Source organism: Mirounga angustirostris, unplaced genomic scaffold, assembly GCF_029215605.1.
Source record: "Mirounga angustirostris isolate CCGP_5_RB_7025 unplaced genomic scaffold, mMirAng1.0.hap1 SCAF_1, whole genome shotgun sequence".
Taxonomy (NCBI): domain Eukaryota; kingdom Metazoa; phylum Chordata; class Mammalia; order Carnivora; family Phocidae; genus Mirounga; species Mirounga angustirostris.
Window position 1 is genome coordinate 65,534,506 of NW_026991709.1, and position 22,052 is coordinate 65,556,557.

At 34.9% G+C, this 22,052-nt stretch overlaps 1 protein-coding gene across 1 annotated transcript in view; it reads left to right on the forward strand.

Moving 5' to 3' along the window:
* STXBP5L (syntaxin binding protein 5L) overlaps nucleotides 1-22,052 on the forward strand; it is a 429,885-nt gene that overhangs the window by 366,398 nt on the left and 41,435 nt on the right. The window lies entirely within an intron of this gene.

Below are 22,052 nucleotides of genomic sequence, written 5' to 3' on the forward strand. Positions count from 1 at the left end.
ATGACAAATAAAATTCATGAAATAGAAGTGCAAACAGAAAAAAATAATAAATCAAGTAATGTGGATTAATCAAAAACTATAACAGAATAAGAAGAAATAGAAATGCAGTAATAATGAGAGATTTTAACGTAATATAATGACAACTCAACAAAAAAGAAAGAACACTGAGGAAAAAAGAAACATAGTTTACATGGAATATTTATTTAATATATCTTGAACTTTGTACCTTGAAAGTGTTATTTTCAAGTGCTAATTGAAAAATTTACAAAATTTAAACCTATATTAAAGCCACAAGAAAACCTCAATACTTAGAAGATTTCAAATCGTATTCTTTAATCACAAATTAGTGACTTAAGAAAAACAAAAAATAGAAAACAAAAACAAACCCTAAAACCTGGAGGATTTTAAAACCTCACATATGTGAGGACCTGGTTTCTACCTAGATCAGAAGCAAGATTTGTGTTTCATATCTCTAGTAATATCATGAATCAAGAACTCTGAAAATTATAGACTAAGGATCTAGAAGCTAGTGGAGAACAACTACAAAACTCCTACAGTAGAAAACAAAGGGAAGGTAGAGAAAAATTTCTGGGATGCTACAAAAGGCAACAAAAAATTTACCATAACAATTCATTCCAGTTGAAATTAATTTTATTAAAAGAATTACAAAGACTTTTCATTCTCTTACACCATACACAAAGATAAATTCAAAATGGATGAAAGACCTCAATGTGAGACAGGAATCCATCAAAATGCTAGAGGAGAACATGGGCAGTAACCTCTTTGACATTGGCCACAGCAACTTCTTTCAAGACACATCTCCAAAAGCAAGGGAAACAAAAACAAAAATGAACTTTTGGGACTTCATCAAGATAAAAAGTTTCTGCACAGCAAAGGAAACAGTCAACAAAACTAAGAGACTACCCATGGATTGGGAGAAGATATTTGCAAATACATTACAGATAAATGGCTGGTATCCAAGATCTATAAAGAACTTACCAAACTCAACACTTGAAAAACAAATAATCCAGGGTTGGCTGGGTGGCTCAGTTGTTAAGCATCTGTCTTTGGCTCAGGTCATGATCCCAGGGTCCTGGGATCAAGCCCCGCATCGGGCTCCCTGTTCGGAGGGAAGCCTGCTTTTCCCTCTCCCACTCCCCCTGCTTGTTTTCCTGCTCTTGCTATCTCTCTCTCTGTCAAATAAATAAATAAAATCTTTTAAAAAAAAAGAAAGAAGAAAGAAAGAAAGAAAAAAGAAAGAAAGAAAGAAAGAAAGAAAGAAAGAAAGAAAGAAAGAAAGAAAGAAAGAGGGAGGGAGGGAGGGAAGGAAGGAAGGAAGGAAGGAAGGAAGGAAGGAAGGAAGGAAGGAAGGAAGGAAGGAAGGAAGGAAGGAAGGAAAAACAAATAATCCAGTCAAAAAATGGGTAGAAGACATGAACAGACACTTCTCCAAAGAAGACATACAAATGGCTAACAGACACATGAAAAAATGTTCAACATCACTAGCTATCAGGGAAATACAAATCAAAACCACATTGAGATACCACCTTACACCAGTTAAAATGACAAAAATTAACAAAACAGGAAACAACAAATGTTGGTGAGGATGTGGAGAAAGGAGAACCCTCTTACACTGTTGGTGGGAATGCAAGCTGCTACAGCCACTCTGGAAAACAGTATGGAGGTTCCTCAAGATGTTAAAAATAGAGCTACCCTAAGACCCAACAATTGCACTAATAGGTATTTACCCCAAACATACAGATGTAGTGAAAAGAAGGGGCACCTTCACCCCAATGTTCATAGCAGCAATGTCCACAATAGCCAAACTGTGTAAGGAGCCAAGATGCCCTTCAACAGATGAATGGATGAAGAAGATGTGGTACATATATACAATAGAATATTACTCAGCTGTCAGAAAGGATGAATACCCACCATTTCCATCGACATGGATGGAACTGGAGGAGATTATGCTAAGTGAAATAAGTCAAGCAGAGAAAGACAATTATATGGTTTCACTCATATGTGCAACATAAGGAATAGCATGGAGGACCATAGGGGGAGGGAGGGAAAACTGAAGGGGGAGAAATCAGAGAGGGAGATGATCCATAAGAGACTATGGACTCCAGGAAACAAACTGAAGGTTTCAGAGGAGAGGTGGGTGGGAGGATGGGGTAGCTGAGTGATGGATATTGAGGAAGGCATGTGTTGAGATGAGCACTGGGTGTTACACACAACTAATGAATCACTGAACACTATATCAAAAACTAATGATGTACTATACATTGGCTAACTGAACATAATAAAAAAAAAGACTTTTATTTTAAAATAAGACTTTTTAGGATGCTTAAAGAGTGATAAAAAATAACTAATTTTTTAAAAGATTAATAAATCATGAAGCTAAAGCAAGCACAAGTGAAAAACCAATTAAGAATCTTGGATAACAATGGGAGCACCCAGGTGGCTCAGTTGAGCATCCAACTCTTGATTTGGGCTCAGGTCATGATCTCAGGGTCCTGGGATTGAGCCCCACATAGAACTCTCTGTTCAGCGGGGAGTCTGCTTGAGATTCTTTCTCTCCCTCTACTTCTGCCCCTCCCCTCCATGCTCTCTCTCTCAAATAAATCAGTCTTTAAAAAAAAAAAAAAGAATCTTGGATAACAGTGAACAAATAGAGACCATTAGTAAAGAAATAGAAATTATAAAAAGGAACCAAGTAGAAATTCTAGAGCTAAAATTACAATAGCTAAAATGAAAAATTCACCAGAAAGGTTCAACACCAGATTTGAATAAGCAGAGGAAACTGGCCAATCTGAAGATAGTACAATTGAAATGATTGACACAGAAGGGCAAAAAGAAAGCAAAGGAAAATGAATAGAGATTAAGGGACTTGTGAAATATCATCAAGCATACCAACATATTATGGGAATACTTGAGAAAAGAAGAGAAAAAGAAGAAACAATATTTGAAGAAAGAGAGAAGATGCAAACAATTAAAATCAAAATGAAAGTGGGGACATTAACTATCAAACTTAGAGAAAGGAGGATAATACTTTGAACAACTGTATGCCAACATTAGATAACCTAAATGAAATAGGCAAATTCCTATAAACATGTGAATTTCCAAAACTGACTCAAGAAGAAAATCTCAACATAGCTAAAATAAGTAATGACATTGAGTCAGTACCCAAAAACTTCCTGAAAAAGGAAGGTCGAAGTTGAGATGGCTGGTGAATTGTACCAAATATTTAAATAATTGATGCCAGTCCTTCTCAAACTCTTCCAAAAAATAGAAGAGGGGGGAACATTTCCTAATTCATTCTATGACACCAACATCACCCTAATTTCAAAGCTAGACAACACCACAATGGATTAGAGACCAACATCCTTTATGAATATGCATGCAAAAATTCAACACAATATTAGCAAACAGAATCCAACAGTATATTAAAAGGATTATGTACCATGACCAAGTGGGATTTATCCCAAAAATGTAAGGGTAGTTCAACAAAAGAAAAGATGTAAAAACAACATTAATAGAATAAAAGAAAAAAAACATGATACAGATACACCTCAATTGATACTGAAGGAGCACTTAATAAAATACTGAAGAAGCATTTAATAAAATTTAATAAAAATACTCAGAAAACTAGGAATGGAATGGAACTTCCTTAAACAATGACAAAGGGCATTCCTGAAAAACCCACAGACAAGATCCTACTCAATGATGAAAGATAAAAACTTTCCTCCTTAAGATCCAGAACAAGATAAGGATGCCTGTTTTTAGTACTTCTATTCTATATTGTACTGGAAGTTCTACCCAGAGAAATTAAGCAAGAAATAAAAGGCATTCAAAATGGAAAAAGATGAAACTAACCCTACTGACAGACGGTATTATCCTGTATGTATAAAATCCCAAAGAAACCACAAAAGAACAACTAGAATAAATGAAGTCAGCAAAGTTGCAGGTTATAACATAAACAGGCAAAATCAGTTGTGTTTCTATACACCAACAATGAAAATTTTTAAAAAGAATTTAAAAATTCTTACAAATCTCTAAAAGAATAAAATATCTAGAAATAAATTTAACCAAGGAGTTATAACATTTGTACACTGAAAACTATAAAACATTGTTAAAAGCAATTAAAGAATCCCAAATAAATGAAAAGATATCACTTGTTCATGGACTGAAAGGCTTAATATTATTTAAATATTAGTACCATCCAAAACAATATAATAGATTCAGTGCAGACCCTACCAAAATACCAGTAACCTTTTTGCAAAATGGAAAAGATTATGCTGAAATTCATGTGGAAATGCTGAAGAATAGCTGAAACGGTATTGAAAAAGAAGAAAGTTGGAAGAATCACACTTCCCAATATCAAAACTTCCCCCATATCTATAGTAATCAAAACAGTGTTACCAGAATAGGGATAGACATATATACCAATGGAATAAAATTGAAAGTTCAGAAATAAAACCATACATCTATGATCAGTTGATTTTCAACAAGTTGCCAGGACAATTCTATGGTGTAAAAAGTAGTCTTTTCAACACATGGTACTAAGACAACTAGAAATTGACATGCGAAAGAATGAAGGTGGACCATTACCTCACATTACATACAAAAATGGATCAATGACTTAACTTTAAGAGCTAAACTATAAAACTCTTAGAAGAGAGCATAGGGGAAATCTTAATGACCTTGACTTTGGCAATGGTTTCTTATGACACCAAAATATAAGCAATGAGAGAAAAAGATTGGTAAATTGGCCTTCATCAAAATTTAAAACTTTGGCACTTCAAAGGATATTATTAAGAAAGTGAAAAGACAGACTACAGAGAAATATCTGCAAATCATCTCAGGGTCTACTACCCAGGATATACAGAGAATTCCTAAAGTTCCACAACAAAATTCAAAAATGGGCAAAAGACTTAGACATTTCTCCAACGAAGATACAAAGATGGACAATAAGCACATGAAAAGATGCTCAACATCCCTAATCATTAGGGAAATGCAAATCAAAACCACACTGAGATACCGCCTCATACCCAATAGGTGATGGTTACCATCAATAATAATAATAACAGAAAATAACAAGTGTTAACAAGGATATGGAGATATTAGAACACTTGTTCACTGCTGGTGGGAATGTGAAATGGTATAGCTGCTATGGAAAACACTATGGTGGTTCCTCAAAAAATTAAAATTATTAGAATTATTGCATGATCTAGCTAATCCATTTCTGGGTATATACCAAAAAGAATTGAAAGCAGAGTCTCAAAGAGATATTTGTACACACATGTTCATAACAGCATTATTGACAATAGCTAACATGTGGAAGCAACTCAAGTGTCAATCAATGGGTGAATGGATAAGCAAAACATAGAATATACATACAGTGGAATGTATTCAGATTTTAAAAGGAAAGAAATTCTGACACATGCTACAACATGTATGAACTTTGAGGCCATTATGCTAGGTAAAATAAACCAGCAATAAAAAGAGACAAAAATATTATATGATTCCAATTATATGAGGCACCCAGAGTAGTCAAATGCATAGAGAAAGTAGAATGGTGGCTGTCAGGGGCTGGGAGAGGAGGAAATGAGGAGTTATTGTTTAATGAATAATGAATTTCATTTTTACAAGATGAATTCTGGAGATGGCTGGTGGTAATGGTGGCAAAACAATATGAATGTACTTATTACCAGTGAACTGTACACTTAAAAAATGGTTAAGATGGTAAATTTTATGTGTATTTTACAATTTAAAAATATTTTATTAAAAAAGAAGCACTGATCCGTGCTACAATATGGATGAACCTCAGAAACATTATATGAAGTGAAAGAAGCCATACATAAAAGGCCACAAATTGTATGATTCCATTTATATGAAATATCCAGAATAGTTAAGTCCCTAGAAGCAGAAAGCAGATTGATGGGCACCAGTGGCTGAGGAAGAGAATGGGCAGTAACTGCTTAATGAGCCAGTGCTATTCTTTGTGGTGATAAAAATGTGAATTATATAGTGGTGGTGGTTACACAACACTGTGAATGTACTAAATGCCACTAAATTGTACATTTTAAATGGTTGATTCTATATTATATGAATTTCACTTCAATCAAAAATGTAGGAAAAAAACATTTCAAAGAACTAGTGAAATAAAGTCTAGAATTTAGTTAATAGCAATGTACCAAGGTGAGAAATTTATGTATTATCTTTGCAACTTTCCTCTAAATCTAAAATTATTCCAAAATAAAACATTTATTTTTTAAAAATGGGCAAACTACTTGAATAGACTCTTTACCAAAGAGGATATGCAGATGGCAAATAAGCACATGGAAAGATATTCAACATCATTAGCCACTAGAGGAATACAAATTAAAACAACAATGGACTACAACTAAATAAGTACCCATTAGATTAATTAAAATAAAAAATACTGGCAAAAGTAGCTGATGGTGAGGATAACACTGATCAACTGGAACTCTCTTACTCTGCTGGTAAAATCCAAAATGATACAACCACTGTAAAAAACAGATTGGACATAAGTTTAATATACTTTTTTTTTAAGATTTTTATTTATTTATTGAGAGAGAGAGTGATAGAGAGAGAGCATGAGAGGGGGAGAGTCAGAGGGAGAGGCAGACTCCCCGCTGAGCAGGGAGCCTGATGCGGAACTCGATCCCGGGACTCCAGGATCATGACCTGAGCCGAAGGCAGTCGCTTAACCAACTGAGCCACCCAGGTGCCCCAAGTTTAATATACTTTTTAATATACTTTATGTTTTAAAGCAATCTTAGGTTTCAGCAAAACTGAGTGGAAAGTAGAGTTTCCATATACCCCTGTCTACACACTCACAGCCTCCCCTACTATTAACAGCTCCATGAGAGTAATACATTTGTTACCACTGACAAACTTACATTAATACATCATTATCACCCAGAATTCATAGTTCACAGTAGGGCTTATGTAACATTATATATAGGTCAAAACACCAAGCATATCCATCATTACAGTATAACACATTATAATACAGAATACTACTGCTCTAAAAATCTTCTGTGTCCGCCTATTCATCACTCCCTCCCCCTTAAACCCTGGCAACGAATGTTTTTTTGTTTGGGGGTTTTTTTTTTTTTTGCTGTCTTCATAGTTTGCCTTTTCCAAATTGTCATACAGTTGAAATCATACAGTATGTAGCTTTTTCAGATTGACTTCTTTCATTTAGTGATATGTATTTAAAGTTCCTCTGTATGTTTTTTGTAGCTTCATTGCTCATTTCTTTTTAGAATATTTCATTATCTGGATATATCACAATTTATCCATTCACCTACTGAAGGACATCTTGGTTGCTTCCAGGTTTTGGCAATGAATGGATAAAGCTGCTATAAACATTCATGTGCAGGTTTTTATATGGACATAAGTTTTCAGTTTTGAGGGGTAAATACCAAGGAGCATGACTGCTGAATCATATGGTAGGAGTATGTTTACTTTAGGAAACTGACAAACTGTCTTCCAATGTGACAATGTATAATTTTTGCATCCCCTAACAATGAGAGTTCCTGTTGTTCCATATTCATTCTAGCATTTGGTGTTGACAATGTCAGATTTTTTGTCCTTCTACTAGGTATATAGTTGTTTCTTGTTTTAATTTGCAATTTTAAATATTTTCATATGCTTATTTGCCATCTGTCCATCTTCTTTGGTGTAGTATCTGTTCAGATCTTTTGCCCAGTTTTTAGTTGGGTTGTTTATTTTCTTACTGCTGAGCTTTAAGTGTTCTTTGTGTATTTTGGATAACAGTCCTTTATCAGATGTATCTTGAGGCACCTAAGTGGTGCAGTCAGTTAAGCATCCGGTTCTTGGTTTTGGTGCAGGTCATGATCTCAGGATCGTTAGTTTGAGCCCTGTGTCGGGCTCTGCACTCAGCAGGGAGTCTCCTTGAGATTCTCTCTCCCTTTCCATCTGCCCCTCCTGTTCACACTCTCTCTCTCTAAAATAAATAAATAAATATTCAAAAAAAATAAACTTTATCAGATGTATCTTTTGCAATTGTTTTCTCCCAGTCTGTGTCATCTTCTCATTCTCTTGATAGGATGTTTCACAGAGCAGAAGTTTCTAATTTTAACAAGGCCCAACTTATCAATTTTTTTCTTTCATGGATCCTGCTTATTATGTTTTATCTAAAAAGTCCTTACCAAATCCAAGGTCATCTAGATTTTATATTTTCTTTTAGTCATTTTCTAGTTTTGTGTTTACATTTAGGTCTATGATCCATTTTGAGTTAAGTTTTTTTGAACGGTGTACTGTCTGTGCCTAGATTCATTTCTTTTGCATGTGAGTTTCAGTTCTTCTAGCATAATTTGTCAAGACTGTCTTTGCTCCATTGTATTTCCTTTGCTCCTTTGTCAAAGATCAGTTGACTACATATGTGTGGATCTATTTCTGCACTTTCTGCTCTGTTCCCCATTGATCTATTTGTCTATTTTGTCACCAATACCATACTGTCCTTATTACTTTAGCTTTATGGTAAGTCTTCTAGTTAGGTAGCACCAGTCCTTTGACACTGTTCTCCTCTTTAAATATTATTATTCCCGGTCTTTTGCCTCTCTATATAACTTTACAATCAGTCTGTCAATATCCACAAAATAACCTGCTGGGATTTTGATTGAGACTGTGTTGAATCTATAGATCAAGTTGGGAGGAACTGATGCCTTGACAATATTGAGTCCTCCTAACATGAACACAGAATATCTTTTTATTTGTTCTTCAGTTTCTTTCATCAGTAAAGAAAATTTTTTTGTAGTTCTGTAGTTTTCCTCATAGAAATCTCATAAATGCTTTGTTAGATTTATACCTAAGTACTTTATTTTTGAGGGTGCCAATGTAAATATTACTGGTTTTAATTTCAAATTCTATAGCTAGTATATAGAAAAATTTTTGTCCCATGTGAATGCTCACCAAAGGGTAACCTTGGCAGAGGAAAATTTTAACAATCAAATTCGTAGAATGACCCATTCTGTGGATACCAGTTGGTCTCTTTCCCAGTCAACCCTCTCACCACCTAATGGGCTCATGAACGAAGTAACGATGGTGATAGGAATGGAGGTTATGCATGGACTGAGCAACATGGATTTTCACTCACCAAGGCTGACCTGGCTACAACCACTGCTGAGTGCCCAATATGACAGCAGCAGAAACCAATACTTTCTTCAATTTGGCACCATTCCCTGGTGGCAGGTTGGTTCCATTGGACCATTTTCATCATTAAGGGAAAAGATGTTGTTCTTACTGGAATAGATACTATTCTGGATATGGATCTGCCTTCCCTGCATAGAATGTTTCTGCTAAAATTACCATCCATGGACTTAAAGCATACCTTATCTACCATCATGGTAATGCACAAAGGATTAAGAAATTAATTTCATAACAAATGAAGTGTGGCAGTGAGCCAATGCTTATGGATTTCACTGGTATTACCATGCTGTCCACCATCCTGAAGCAACTGCCTAGATACATATGTATTATTAATTTTTTGATTAATGTTAACATAGTATGTCTTACATTACCCCTTTACTTTTAATCTATATATGCGTTTATACTTAAATTGGGTTTCTTGTAGACAACATATAGTTGGATCTTGTTTTTTGAACTACTCTGATAATCTCTTGGTTTATTTAGAACATGCACATTTAAAGTGAAAATACAGTTGGATTAGTATCTACCATGGTCCTTACTGTTTTCTATTCATTACCCTTGTTCTTTGTTCCTATTTTCTTTTTACTTTTTGTCTGATTTTTTTTGTTTTAAAGTGGGCATTTTATATGATTCCTTTTCCTCTCCTTAGCATATCAGTTATATTTCTCTTTTTTTATTTTTTAGCGGTTACCCTAGAGTTTGCAATATACATTTACAACTGATCTAAATCCAGTTTAAAATAACATTATATTGCTTAATGGGAAGTGCAAGTACCTTATGATAACAAAGCATTCCTAATTTCTCCCTATTTCTTGAATCAATAGTCATTCATTTCACTTATCCATAAGCTACACTGCTACCCTATACACTTTTTAGCAACTTAGTGTGGTTTCTAAGAAGCATTATTGTGCCTTGGAACAAAGTTCAAGCATATCTAAAGAATAAAAACAAAATGGCACCTAATAAAATAAGATTCACAATGTCTGGCTTCTAGGCAATGATACCATATCAACAGGAAAATATACCCATGATGAAAAGAAAATATCAATCAACAGAAAGTAATCCAGAAGTGATACACAGGATAAATTCAGTAGACAAGGACATTAAATCAACTATCATAAATATAGTCCATATATTAAAGGAGATAGAAGAAAGCACAAGCATGTTAAGAAGAGACATGGAAGATACCAAAAAAATTCAAACTGAACTTTTAGAAATGAAAAATATAATTTCTGAGATTACATGCAATATACACTAGATGGGACAAACAGGAGAATTGACAATGAAAAAGAAAACATTATGGAACTCAAATTTGTACTCTCCAAAATGGAACAAAGGAATAAAAAAGACCAAAATAAGTGAATGGAGAATTAGTGATCTATTGTTTAACTTCAAGTTACCTAATACACATACAATAGGAGGCTCAGAAGAAGAAAGAAAGGATGGGACAGGAAAAATGTTTGAATAAGTCATGCCAGAAATCTTCCTAATTTGATGAACACTGTAAATCCACAGATCCAAGGAGCTTAATGAACTTCAAGCACAAGAAACATGATGAAAACTACACCAGCACATCATAATTGAAATTCTTAAAAAAGAAAAGAAAAGCCAGAAGGGAGGAAAAGATATATTATCATATAGAGAAACAAATGTAAGAATAACAGCAGACTTATAGAAGACAGTGGAAGAAAAATTTTTAAGTACTGAAAAAAGTGTCAATTCTAGAATTCTCTCCTAAACAAAATACCATTAAACATGAAGGTGAAATAAATACTTTTACAGACATACAAAAGCTGAAAAGATCCAGAACTAAAAATTCAACTCTACAAGAAACATTGCAAGAAGTCCTTCTGAAAGAAGGAAAAATAATATAGAGGAAAATTGAGATTTACACAGAGGAATGAAGAGTCCTGGAAGTGGTAAATATGTAGGTAAGTAAAACAGATTTAGTTTTTAAATTTCTTTAAAAAATCATTGATGACAAGAAACATCCCAAATATCCATCAATGAGTGAATGTTAAACAAATTATGCCATATCCATACAGTGGAAAACTCCTCAGCAATAAAAAGAAATGGGCTCTTGATAAATACAACATGGCAGTATCTCGAATTAATCATGGTGAGTGAAAGAAGTCAGACAACAACAAATATAAGCTGTATGACTGCTCCTATATAAAATTCCATGGAATGCAAACTAATCTACAGTAACAAAGTACATTAGTGGTTGTTGAGGATATAGGGCCAATGGGGAGAGGCATGATGGAAGCATTAAAAATAAGGCAACTGGGAGAGGTGATGGATATATTCATTATTTTTACTATGATGACTGAAACAGAATAGTTTTTTTCCATTTTAAACATGTACAGTTTATTGTATGTCAGTTATGTCTCAGCCTGGGCTGAGGAATGTAATTGTCAAATAGGGATCTATCATCTAAGAATGCGGGAGAAGAATGACTTTCTCCAACATCCAGAAATGAAGAGTTCAACACTTTTGTTATTTAGCTTACATTTAAGTACTAGCAGAGGAGGAGCTAAGATGTGGGAATAGTAAGAGAATGCTAAGCTTGCCTCGTCCCCCAACTCAACAAGATAAATTATCAATCATTCTGAATACCCAAGAAATCTATCTGAGAACTGACAGAACAAACTGCACAACTAAAGGGAAAGAAGAAGCCACATCCCAGAAGGTAGGAAGTGCAGAGATATGATTTGAGGGAGAAGCAGATCATGGGTGCCACAGAGGGGAGAGCGAGCCATGGTCATAGAGAGAGGCAAGACAAAGAGAGGAGCACACAGGGAATCACACAAAGAAAACACTTCCCCATAGCCTTTGACTGGGAAAACGAGAGGAGCTGATTTTTGTAAGTTTTTACAACCAAGGGGCTCAAACACTGGAATTAGAGAGGTCCACAGCATCGCAGTGTGGAGACTGGTGAAGCACTGCATTGCTCCTGTGGAGGACAGATAGTCCAGGGGCAGACAGCGCAATCAGAGGATCCTGTGAAATGCACTGGGAGAGATGTTTTCCACTTCGCAGATGCATCTGAGATGTGGCATTGCCTTTCTGGGGACAAAGGAGCCAGCAGGTGCCATTTCTCTCCCTTACCCCTTAGCATAAACTAACTTCAGTAAGCAGCACAGTGCCAACAGTGACAGCATGAACCACTTACACCAACCGTGCAACCCTGCACTCTGCTAGTAATGCTTTTCTCGGGCAACTGCCTGAGGACCAGCACAGCTGCCTCCCCATCCCCCATACCCCTCAGGTCTACTGACCATAGTGTTCTGCAAAACTTCAGCTCTAGTAGAAATAGCATCAGGATTCTTTCAACCAGCAGACCAGAGCACACCTAATTAAAACTCGCCACCCTCTGGACAAGGTCAAAACACTCCCTACTGCAGGCAAGGAGAAACTCTGCAGAGGACTGACCTGGGGGAAAGAGCAGCCAAAACACAGCAGCATAGTCCATGCAGCACACACCAGAGACACTTCCTGAAGCGCCAGGCCCTGGACATTATATGATCTCTTCTTCATAAAGCCTTTACTCTCAGAAACAGGGAACATAACAGGCTTTCCTAACACAGGAGACGACAGAGACATAGACAAAATGCCAAGATGGAGGAATTCATCCCAAAAGAAAGAACAAGAAAAGGTCACAGCCAGGGATCTAATAAAAACAGATATAAGTAATATGCCTGATCCAGAATTTAAAGCAACAATCATAAGGATACTGGCTGGGCTTGAGAAAATCATGGAAGACATCAGGGAGACCCTTACTGCAGAGACAAAAGAGCTAAAAAAACAATCAGGCCAAAATGAAAAATGTAATATCTGAGATTCAAAACCGACTGGATGTACTGACCACAAGGATGGAAGAAGCAAAAGAACAAACAAGTTATAAAGAAGATAGAATTATGGAAAATAATGAAGCCAAACAAAAGAGAGAAAGAAAAATCTTGGATCATGAAAGTAGATTTGGGGAACTCAGTGACTCCATCAAACATAGTAACACTTGTTACACTTGTTACAGAAGAAGGAGAGAGAGAGAAAGGTGCAGGTTATTTGAGGATACTATGGCTGAAAACTTCCCTAATCTGGGGAAAGAAACAGACATCTAAATCCAGGAGGCACAGAGAATGCCCATTAAAATCAACAAAAGGAGGCCAACACCAAGACATATCATAGTTAAATTTCCAAAATATAAAGAAAAAAATCCTAAAAACAACTAGACAAAATAGCCAAAGCAATCTTGAAAAAGAAAAAACTGGATGCCTCACAATTCCAGACTTCAAACTATATTACAAAGCTGTAGTCATCAATACAGTATGGTACTGGCACAAAAACAGACACATAGATAAATGGAACCGAATAGAAAACCCAGAAATGGACCCACAACTATGTGATCAACTAATCTTTGATAAAGCAGGATAGAATATCCAATGGAAAAAAAGACCGTCTTTTCAACAAATGGTGTTGGGAAAATTGGACAGCCACATGCAGAAGAATGCAATTGGACCACTTTCTTACACCATATACAAAAATAAATTCAAATGGATGTAAGACCTAAATGTGAGACAGTAAACCATCAAAATTATGGAGGAGAACACAGGGAATAACCTCTGTGACATCAACCATATCAACTTCTTACTAGGTATGTCTCTGAAGGCAAGGGAAACAAAGGCAAAAATGAAATATTGGGACTTCACAAGATAAAAAGCTTCTGCACAGCAAAGGAAACAAAATTTAAAACTAACCTTCAGAATGGGAGAACATATTTGTAAATGACATATCTGATAAAGGATTAGTATCCAAAATCTATACAGAACTTATCAAACTCAGCACCCAAAAAACAAATAGTCTAGTTAAGAAATGGGCAGAAGACATGAATAGGTATTTTTCCAAAGAAGACATATAGATGGCCAACAGACCCAAGAAAAGATGCTCAACATCATTCATCATTAGGGAAATAAAGTCAAAACTACAGTGAAATATCATCTCAGACCTGTCAAAATGACTAAAATTAACAACACAAACAATGGGTGTTGGCAAGGATGTGGAGAAAGGGGAACCCTCTTACACTGTGAGGATGCAAAGTGGTGCAGCAACTCTTGAAAACGGTATGGAGGTTCCTCAAAATGTTAAAAATAGAACTACCCTATGACCCAGCAATTCCACTACTAGGTATTTACCCAAAAGATACAGAAATACTGATTTCAAGAAACACATGCACCCCAATATTTACAGTGCCTTATCAACAATAGCCAAATTATGGAAAGAGCCAAAATGTCCATCTACTAATGAATATGGAATTTAAGAAGCGAAACAGATGAACATACAGGAAAAATAGAGGCAAGCCAGCAAACAGACTCTTAAATATACAGAGCAAATTGAGGGTTACTAGAGGGGAGGTGGGCAGGGGTTGGGTTAAATGGATGAAGGTGGTATGGAGGGCATTCTTATGATGACCACTGGGTATTGGATGTAAGTGATGAATCACTATATTCTACATCTGAAACTAATGTTACAGTGTATATTAACTGGAATTTAAATAAAAACTTGAAAAGAAAAAACAAAACAAAAAAATTTGTGTTTCTTAATGTTTGTGTTTATCACTATAAACTTCCCTTTTACAACTGCTTTGGCTGCATCCCATAAATTTTGGTATGTTGTATTTCCATTTTCATGTCTCGAGATATATTTCAATGTCTTTTTTTTTTCTTTGACCCATTGGTTGTTCAATATCTTATTGCTTAATCTCCACATATTTGTAATTTTCTAGTTTTCTTGTAATTCATTTCTATTTTCATACCACTGTGGTCAGAACAGAGGCTTAAAATAATTTCAGTCTTCTTACATATTTTAAGGTCTGTTTGGTGGCCTAACATATGATCCCTTCTGGAGAATGTTTCATGTGCACTTGAAGATTTTGTTTTCTGTTGCTTTTAGATGGAATATTCTGTATGTCTGTTATGTCCATCTGGTCTAACATGTTGTGTAAGTCCAATGTTTCCTTATTGATTTTCTGTCTGGACAATCTATTTATTGATGCAAGTGGGGGATTTAAGTCTACTATTTGTATTGCTATTTCTCCCTTAGATTTGTTAATGAGTGCTTTATATATTTAGGTGCTCCAATGTTGGGTCCATAAATATTTAGAAATGTTATTTCTGGTTGGATTGACCCCTTTATCATTATACAATTACTTTTTCTGTCTCTTGTGAATATTTTTTACTTAAAATTTATTTTATCTATTATTAAGTATAGCCACCCTAGCTCTCTATTATGATTTGCATGGAATATCTTTCTCCATACTTTCACTTTCAGTCTGATGTGTACTTAAAGAGTCTCTTGTAGGCAGTATATGGATGTATTTCATTTTTTTGTTTGTTTGTTTAAATCCATTCAGCCACTCTGGCTTTTTATTGGAGAATTTAGTCCGTTTACATTTAAAGTAACCATTGATGGGTATGAACTTACTGCCTTATTGTTTTTGGTAGTTGTACAATTGCTTTGTTTTGTTTTGTTTTTTCTTTTGCACTTCAATGCTTTTCTTGTGGCACACTTAGATTTCTTTCTTTTTTACGTATTCACTATAGGTTTTTGCTTTGCAGTTACCATGAAGATTATATAAAATGTTATTTAAGTTACTTAAAACTTGTATTCTTTTTGAACATAAAGTATTATATTAGTTTTAGGTGTAGAAACATTTATGATGGTCTAATTTGATAACTTTAGTTCAAATACATTCTAAAGGTCTACATTTTTACTCTCCTTCCTACTTTTGTATTTGATGTCACAATTTACATCTTCTTATCTCACATGTCTATTAACAAATTATTGTAGTTATTTTTACAACTTTTGTCTTTTAGCCTTCATACTAGATTTATAAGTGATTCACCCACCTCCATTACATTTATTATGAATTTTACTATATAGTTACGTTTACCAGTGATATTTATTCTTTCATATGTTTTTCTCTTACTAATTAGGACTGTTTTGTTTCAAGTCCCTTTAACAATTTTTGTAAGGCCAGTCTAGTGGTGATGAACTTCTCTAGCTTTTGCTTGTCTGGAAAATTCTTTTATTTCTACTTTGATTCTGAAGGACAATTTTTCTGGGTAGAATATTCTTGGTTTGCAAGAATATTTTCTTGCCACACTTTGACTATAGCATGCCACTCCATTTTGGTCTGCAAATTTTCTGCTGATACTCTGCCAACTGTCTTATGGGGATTCCCTTGTAGGTAACAAGTTGTTTTTCTGTTGTTTTTAAGATTCTTCCTTGCTTTTGACAAGTTTGTGTCTTGGTATTGGTCTCTTTGGGTTTAGCTTATTTAAAAGTTTCTGGTCTTCCTGGATCTGGATGTCTGTTTCCTTCCCCAGATTAGAGAATGTTTCAGACATTATTTCTTCAAATAAATTTTCTTCCCCTTCTCTCACACTTCTCCTTTTCAAATCCTTTTAATGTGAATGTTATTCCACTCGATGTTGTCCCATTAGTACTGTATCTTCATTTTTTAAACTCTTTTTTTCTTGCTTCTCTGATTGGATGAAATCTACTTTGCCTTTAAATTCACTGATCCTTCCTTTTATTTCAGTCTGTTGTTGAACCTCTCTATTAAATTTTCCATGCATTTATTGTGTTCTTCAGGTCTGTGATTTGTAAGCTACTTTCTCATGTATTTGGTCTCTTTGTTTAAATTCTCATTTTGTTGATGCAAGGTTTTCCTGACCTTGGTGAGCATCTTTATTACCACTACTTTGAACTCTATCAGGTAACTCATTTATCTTCATTTCATTAGATATGTCTCTGGAGTTTTATTGTGGTTTTTTTGTTTGTTTGGAATATATTCCTGTTTCTTCATTTTCCTTGACTCTGTGTTGGTTACTACACAACAGAAAACAGCCACCTCTCCCAGACTTGATGGAATGGTCCTGTGTAGATGAACCTTATGATTCACCCTGGCCCAAGCTTTTAGTGGTCTCTGAATCCTTTGCAATTGTCCAAGAGGTCTTTTTCATTCTTAGTGGCTCCCTGTAATTGACAGTGTGCAAAGATGCATTTCTATGTAGGTACTTTCTTATTCATCCACTGTGTAGGAGTCACTCAGCTAGTCTGGATTTCCTTCAGAGGGAATTGCTCCATGTGTAGCTATAGATCTGTGGTATCCATGGAAGGATAATTCAGCAGCCTCCTGTGTTGCCATCTTGGACAAGAACTCAAAATAACAATAAATTTTTTTTAAAGATTTTACTTATCTATTTGAGAGAGAGTGATAGAGAGAGAGAGAGAGAGAGAGCATGAACAGGGGAAGGAGCAGAGGGAGATGGAGAAGCGGACTCCCTCTGGTGAGCAGGGAGCTTGATGTGCAGCCTGATCCCAGGACTCTGGGATCATGACCCGAGCTGAAGGCAGATGCTTAACCCAGACACCCCAAAATAACAATGAATTTTAACAGTAAAATGCCATTATATCCTGACTGATGCTGACAAAGCAAACTGACACCTTGTCCTGAGCCGTGAATAAATATTCACATCAAGTCCCACATTAAGAGTGGGGAAAGGGAAAAAAAGCACAGAGTATCCTGAGATAAATAAAAAAGAAGTTAGTCTAGCTATAATTTCCTAAAAGATGAATTCTTGAATTGCTAGATTACTTGTTTCTAGTCATTTCTTAACAAAATTATCTCTGACATTTGCAATACTAATGTCTACAGCTATAATAATCACGTGAGTAAAATGCGCCCCACCCCCACTATATGAATAAATTTACCTTAACCTTGAAAAGCATGTGGATTTTTTGTTTGAAATACATGTTGTATTTTATATTCAGTGAACCAGTTCTTCACACTTGACCTTAGCCTTCTTCAAAATCTAAACTTCACTTAAAACACTTGCGAGGGGTGCCTGGGTGGCTCAGTCAGTTAAGAGTCTGCCTTTGGCTCAGTTCATGATCTTGGGATCCTGGGATCGAGCCCTGCATAGGACTCCCTGCTCAGCAGGAAGTCTGCTTCTCCCTCTTCCTCTGCCACTCCCCCCTGCTTGTGCTCCCTCACTGTCAAATAAATAAATAAAATCTTTTTTAAAAATAGGGGGTGCTAGTTGGTTAGCATCTGCCTTTGGCTCATGTTGTGATCCAGGGCCCTGGGATCGAGCCCCATGTCATGTTCCCTGCTCAGCGGGAGCCTCCTTCTCCCTCTCCTCCCCACTTATGCTCTCTGTCACTATTTCTGTCTCTCAAATAAAATCTTTTAAAATAATAATAAACATTTGCAAATCAATAATCACTTTTTCTTAATGCTTTTGTGTCTGAATCTTCCTTTTACAATGAACTGTACACAGAGTGTTTTCTAAATCATACATAAAAACCTATAATAGTTTGAAACTATTCCTTTGAGGGAAAATCTCAATATATTTGAGGGGAAAATCTCTTAATATATATAAAATTATTTGGTTAAGAAAATTAAGACTTTTACTACTGTATATATTATGTAATGTTTTAACAGTGTTTTCTGGGTATTGTAGTTTGTACTTGCAATTTACTTTTTCTTTTTAAAATAATTTTAAAATTTTAGCTCAGAATTCCTTTATTCCCATGTCCATTGAGACAAAGAATATTAACATTTTCTTTGAGTATTCTTCAACAATTAGTCTAAACATTTTTTCATTAGAAGGGGAAGCACATTAACAATATTTTGTGGGTTTTTAAAATTTATTTTACAGTGTCCTGAAGACTATTCTATATAGATCTATGTAATTATTTGTAGTATCAAATAGTTTATATAAGGATAAAATTACCATTTTAGGTCTATATAATAATTGACTTAACTATTTCCTCATTAATAGGCATTAGGCTTTTAGTCTTTTACTATTTCAAAACAAACTTTAATGTGAATAGTAATAACTTCTTTGCACACTCATGTGATTATATCTGTAGAATAAATTCTGAGAACTGAAATTGCTTGGCAAAAGAATAGGTATTGTAGATTTTGATTGCAAAATGACTTCCAAAAATGTTTAACCAACTTACATTCCCACCAACAGTGTATAAGAACTCCAGTCTTCCCACATCATCACCAATATTTTCTTTACACAATTCTTTGATATTTGTTGAGTTAACTGGAAAAATGTTTTAATACTCATTTCTTTAATAATGAGTGATGGATATTCTTTCATTTAAACACACTTCTATTCCTTTATTTGTGAACTACAAATACATTGTAAAAGTTTTTAGTGTTTTTTTTTTCTCTTATTTTTATATCTGAGCACTTTGGACATTGTAGAAATTAGTTTTCTCTGTCAAGTTTATTACAGAATGTCATTTATCTTGTTTTTTTTTCTCTATATTGATTATTTGTATATAATCAAATTTATTGTTTTCTATGGGTACTGAGTTTTGTGCTACCTTTAGCAAATAGGTCTTTAAGAATATTAAAAACATGTTTGTGTGGGGTTTTTTTAGCACTTTTATGGTTTCTCTCTATACATTTACACTTTTATCATCTAGAATTTATTTTGGTATAGAGAAATTATTTTTTTAAATGCCTAGTTACTTGTCCCAAGTATTTATTGAGTGACTTATGTTTACCCCACTTATTTTAAAGGTTACTTATTTACAACTACAAAATTTCTGTATGCATTTGGTCTCCTTGTAGATTTTTTTTTTTAAAGATTTTATTTATTTGACAGACAGAGACAGCGAGAGAGGGAACACAAGCAAGGGGAGTGGGAGAGGCAGAAGCAGGCTTCCCGCCAAGCAGGAAGCCCAATGTGGGGCTCGATCCCAGAACCCTGGGATCATGACCTGAGCTGAAGGCAGATGCTTAACAACTGAGCCCCTCCTTATAGATATTCTATTTTGTTCCACTGGTTGAACTTTTCATACATTAGGACCAAAAATGGATTATTAATATTAGTTACATATATGAATTTCATAACCAGCCATGTCACTGAATTCTAATTATTAGTTTTTCAGTTGATTCTCTTGAGATTTAAGGTATAAAATCTTATCCCCTATAATTTTAATCACATTCTTTTGAATACATATACATAATATTTATTTATTTAATTGCTTTGGCTAATAATTTTTTCCTTTTGATAAAATTTTATTATTTTATGTGGTTATTAAAATAGTCCTCATTCTTATTGATTAAAAAAGGCCTTAGATGGGATTATTTTTTATTATCACTGTGCTGTTTACTTGCCTTTTTTTCTTTTCTAATTTTTTATTTAAATTCTAGTTAACATATAGTATATTAGTTTCAGTAGAATTTTGTGATTTATCACTTACATACAAACCCAGTGCTCATCACAAGTGCTCTCCTTAATAGCCATCACCCATGTAACCCACCCCCCTGCCCACTTTGCCCTCAAGCAACCCTCAGTCTGTTCTCTGTAGTTAAGAGTTAAGAGTCTGTTTTATCATTTGCCTCTTTTTTTCTCCCATGTTCATCGATTTCATTTCTTAAACTCCACATGAGTTAAATCCAGATTTCTGTATGTTGCTTTTGTATCCTGTAACTTTAATGAATTCATATCAGTTCTAGCAATTTTTTGTTGGAGTCCTTTGGGTTTTCTACACAGAGTATCGTGTCTGCAAATAGTGAAAGTTTGAATTCTTCCTTGCCCATTTGGATGTGTTTTATTTCTTTTGATGTCTGATTGCTGAAGCTAGGACTTCCAGTACTATGTTAAACAACAGTGGTGAGAGTGGACATCCCTGTCTTGTTCCTGACTGTAGAAGAAAAGCTCTTAGTTTTGCCCATTAAGGAGGATATTTGCTGTGGGTTTTTGTATATGGCCTTTCTTATATTGAGGTATGTTCCCTCTATCCCTACTTTGCTGAGGGTTTTTATCATGAATGGATATTATACTTTGTCTAATATTTTTCTGCATCTATTGAGAGGTTGAGAGGATCATATGGTTCTTATCCTTTCTTTTATTAATGTGGTGTATCACATTGATTGCTTTGGGAATATTGAACAACCCTTGCAGCTGAAGAATAAATCCCACTTGATTGTGGCGAATTATTCTTTTTATGTACTGCTGGATTCAATTTGCTAGTATATTGTTGAGAATTTTTGCATCCATGTTCATCAGGGATATTGGCCCGTAGTTCTCTTTTTCAGTGGGGTCTTTGTCTGGTCTTGGAATCAAGGTAATGCTGGACTTGTAGAAGGAGTTTGGAAGTTTTCCTTCCATTTCTATTTTTTTTGGGGGGGGGGTGGAAGAGCTTGATAGGAATAGGTATTAACTGTTCTTTAAATATTTGGTAGAATTCCCATAGGAAGCCATCTGGCTCTGGACTTCTGTTTGTTGGGAGATTTTTTATTACTGATTCAATTTCTTTGCTGGTTATTGGTCTGTTCAAGTTTTTTATTTCTTCCTGCTTCAGTTTTGCTAGCTTATACATTTCTAGGAATTTATCCATTTCTTCCAGATTGTCCATTTTGTTGGCATGTAATTTTTCATAATATTCTCTTGTAATTGTATTTCTGTAGTGTTGGTTGTGATCTCTCCTCTCTCATTTGTGACTATTTATTTGGGTCCTTTCTCCTTTTGATAAGTCTGGCTAGGTGTTTATCAGTTTTACTAATTTTTTGAAAGAATCAGCTCCTGGTTTCATTAATCTATTCTACTGTTTTTAATCTCTATATCATTTATTTCTGCTCTAATCTTTATTATTTACCTTCTTCTGCTGGCTTTAGGCTTCATTTATTGTTCTTTCTCTAGCTCATTTAGGTATAATGTTAGATTGTGTATTTGAGATTTTTCTTGCTCCTTGAGGTAGGCCTTTTTGCTATATACTTCCCTCTCATGACCACTTTTGCTGCATCCCAAAGGTTTTGG